Genomic DNA, 497 nt, shown 5'->3' on the forward strand with positions numbered 1-497 from the left:
TTATTTGTCAGGAAACATCAGATCTATCGAACATACATACATACGAACTATTAAGCATTTTGTTAGCTTTAATTTTCCGTAATTGGTATTAAGGTTGTTTAATTAGTTCGTATGATATACATGTTTAAGTGAAACCAATTTTTGTTTTAAGCTGAATAACGGTAAATTGAAAATATCTCGAAAACTTATCCATAGAATAAAAAATTAACTCGATTTTCGGAATCAGCGGGTGATTCTACAAACTAAAATAAAATACAGAATCAGCTTTTCCAGGGAGGTAAATATGTCAAAAAGATTTCTAGCACATAATATCAAAAATGAGAGTTTTCGAATTGATACGTTTTTTAAAAAATGTGCTCGAATATTTATTAACAAAAAGGTTATGATTATACAGCAAAATTTCTTTAAAAAAAAAAATTAACTTAAAATTTGTTCCATTTTGGTGTACATGTTAGGGTGTCATATTTTAAATGTATACATATATGTATGTACAAAAG

This window comes from Rhagoletis pomonella, unplaced genomic scaffold (genome assembly GCF_013731165.1).
Source record: "Rhagoletis pomonella isolate Grant_MI unplaced genomic scaffold, Rhpom_1.0 Rhpom_scaffold_01124, whole genome shotgun sequence".
Lineage (NCBI taxonomy): Eukaryota > Metazoa > Arthropoda > Insecta > Diptera > Tephritidae > Rhagoletis > Rhagoletis pomonella.